At 46.8% G+C, this 3310-nt stretch overlaps 1 long non-coding RNA gene across 1 annotated transcript; it reads right to left on the reverse strand.

The window, feature by feature from the left end:
* Nucleotides 1-2368: 2368 nt before the first annotated feature.
* On the reverse strand, nt 2369-2850 carry LOC106727621. Its single transcript, XR_001363847.1, has 2 exons — nt 2784-2850; nt 2369-2696 (listed from the first exon to the last, which is right to left on the reverse strand). It is a non-coding gene; the product is annotated as an uncharacterized LOC106727621 (long non-coding RNA).
* Nucleotides 2851-3310: the final 460 nt, after the last annotated feature.

The raw sequence follows: 3310 nt of genomic DNA on the forward strand, positions 1-3310 counted from the left end.
CTTCGTATTTCAAATCTTTGACTTGATTCTTGGGATCCTCTAGTCTGCTGTTGGATCTCTGTATATTATTTTTAATTTCAGTCAGTGCATGTTTAATTTCTGACTGGTCCTTTTCCATTTTTTTGGCATTCTCATTAAGATCCTTGAAGGTCTCACTAAGTTCCTTGGAGGTTCGTAGAAGGTTCTTGAGTAGCCTTATAACTGTGGTTTTGAACTCTATGTCCTCCATTAGTTTGCTTTCCTCCATCTCTTTCATTTGTGATATGTTTCTTTGTCTCCGCATTTTTGGCTGACTATGACGACCTGCTGTGTCTACAGTGGAAGAACTGTTGTGCTGGAGACACCCTTATGGGGTAGGACTTGCTTCAGTGGGGCTTTGGTGCTCACTGAGTCTGCTTCTTGAGTGTGTCCCTTATGGATGTGAGGAGTTGAAATCTGGTATCTGACCAGGGGTACCCTGGCTCCTGGATCTCCAAGTCAAGAGTCCACCCAGCAGGAGCTACAGCGATATCAGCAGATTTCTCTTCTTTGTTTGGGGTTTGGAAGTTTTGGAGCTCTCTGACCAAGCTGCAGTTTGTTAGGCTATGCTGCAAGAGCGCAGGTGGTTCCTTTGCACCACTGCACACAGCTTGGATGGGATGTAAATTGAGTGGGGCGGGGTCTCAGAGAATCACCAGGGTGGAGCAAACAGCAATGGCTGTCATCAGCTGTCTCCGTGACTCCGCACCTCTGCGTCCCCCAGTCCCTCTGCGTCCCCGAGTCCTGCGCCTCACAGCAACAATGATCCCTGCCAGCAGCTCTGCGAGAAAGCCACCCTCACTTTCCGACCCGCTGCAAGACAGTCCAGTTTCATATCCTCCCCGTAGGAGTCTGGGACCCCAGAGTCTCGCCATAAATGAGTTCAGTGCATTCGAGAGCTGGTATCCCCTTCCGATTGAAAAAAACCGTGCACCCAGGTGCAGCCGCCTCGCACACGCCTTTGTACCTCTGTTCATGGCGCCTCTGCACCTCCTATCCAGTCTCAATGCGCTTCTTTCTTTTCTTCTAGTTGTAGAACTTCCACTCGGCCAGCTTTCCCGTGTTTCTGGATGATAGCTGCTTTGTCTTATAGTTGTAGTTTCAATGTTGTTGTGGGGGGCAGCACGCACAGGTTTATACCTTATGCCACCATCTTGGTTCTTCTTCCTCTTGTTAAATTTATTAAATCAAATAAGGGGGATATGCTGGAGGCTAATTCCAGTAGGCCATAAATGCAAGAATTTCATCAAAAGGTTGATGGACCTTGGGGCTTCAGCAGGGCTGAAAATCTGCATGTTATTACCTGCTGCTGGACAGCTGTAGGCATTTCCCCCAACCTATTTATACTTTACTGTTTACCAAGCCTTACCTTTGATATGTATATCTGCTTTGCTATAGGGCAAAATGTGGGAATAAAAAGCTTTGAGTCTCCAAAAGGAGATTGGGGAGTTTAGTTACTAAAGCTAAGCCTCTCCTGACTTTTCCCCATTCCTCCCAAATTCATATTTCTTCTCTAGCCTCTTTATTAATTTGCATTGTAGCCTTTTCTCCAGATTTCTGAACCCTAGTAGATGCTGAGAAAGACCCCAGAACTCATCCACACAGGTCACCTTGCCCCCAGCTAAACACACAGCTACCTTTTGTCTCTGCTCACACCCCAAACCCTCAGAGAGACTTCACTGACCTTCTACCTAAAATAGCACCATCCTCACCCTGGCTGGTGTTGCTCACTTGGTTGGAGCATCACCCTGTTCAATGTCCCATGTTCAATTCCCAGTCAGGGCACATATCCAGGTCTTGGGTTCGATCCCATACTGGAGGCAACTGATCGATGTGGATGTTTCTTTCTCTCCCTCTCCCTTCCTCACTCTCTAAAATCAATGAAAACATGTTTAAAAAAAAAAAAAAGGACCATCCTCTATCCTTCCATGTCCCTTTGCCCTGCTTTAATTTTTCTTTACAATACTTGTTGCTTCCACTTTATTTGATCATTTATATGTTTGCTCCTAATCTGATTTTTCCAATGGAAGGTAAGCTCCATGAGGACAGGTTCTGCACATCTTATTCATCATGTATAACCTTGCCTAGAATAACACCATCACAGACTAGGCCCTCACATTTTATTTTATGGATGGATGCACAGTTGGATAAATGGATCAATTGATGGTCAGTGGATGGATGGATGGATGGATGGATCAATGGATGGATGGATCAATGGATGAAAGGATGGAAAGACTGATGAATGATAAATGGATGGATGAATGGATTCATGAATGAATGGGGAGATGAGTTGACATCCAAAATGCCACAGGGCAACACCTATAGACCAAAGCACAAAACACTCCAGCAATTCTTGCACATGAATGTAACTTTATTTTTACCTAAAGCCCACTCATATTTGCTCTTCCAGACACCTCTGAGGGGGTAAGTGTGGTTGTTTCTAGCCCAAATTTCAGGATCTGGGAGTAGAGGAATGAGTAACACAGGACCTGAAGGCTGCCTGAGCCCACTGGCATCCTTAGGAGACATCTGCAGCCCATCCTTTCTCCTCAGATGTCTGGGGCTGAGATGTCTTTGGCATGAGGAGCTGGACAATACCCCTGGTCTTAGCTGAGTGTGGAGGCAGCAGTGAGATGGTGGGGATGACTCTGGTGGATGACGAGGACCATGTGCAGTAGCTGAGGATCAGAGAAGTCATATCAGGTGAAACTTAAAAAGGACACGGGAGGTGAGTGGCTTTGGCCTCTGGGACCCATGGCCCCTACCTCCGCCAATGTCCTTGCCTGTAGGACACGTTTTCTTTTCTCAGCTCAGAATTTTCCCAAATATTGTTTCTAAACCTGGGAGACAGATGGAAGTACCTGTCTTATTTTGGAGTTAGATATTCCCATTCCTTGTCCTCCCACTTTCAAACTGGGGCGTTCTTAAGGCCAACGCCAGGAGAGTCACCCACATGCCTGGCCCAAAACCTGTATGGCCAGATGCAATATGCTCCCTGAGGATGCCCAGACCAAGGGGGCAGGGAGTGGTCTCTGTGTAGGAAAGGTCCAGGGTCAAGGCAAACCTGAGGCAGGGTTCTGGACATGAACTGACCTCTGAATGAGGTGCACTAATCTGACTTAATCCCCTCGACAGCCATGCTAGGATGGTACTAACTAATATCATTCTCATGCCATTGATGGAGAAGAAGAGGCTCTGACCACACTGCCAGTTTGTGGTGGAGCCTGGATTTGCTACAGGTCTGACTCCAGACCAGGTGTTCTTGGCACTAGAATGGGTGCCTATAGTTCAC

This window comes from Myotis brandtii, unplaced genomic scaffold (genome assembly GCF_000412655.1).
Source record: "Myotis brandtii unplaced genomic scaffold, ASM41265v1 scaffold456, whole genome shotgun sequence".
Classification (NCBI taxonomy): domain Eukaryota; kingdom Metazoa; phylum Chordata; class Mammalia; order Chiroptera; family Vespertilionidae; genus Myotis; species Myotis brandtii.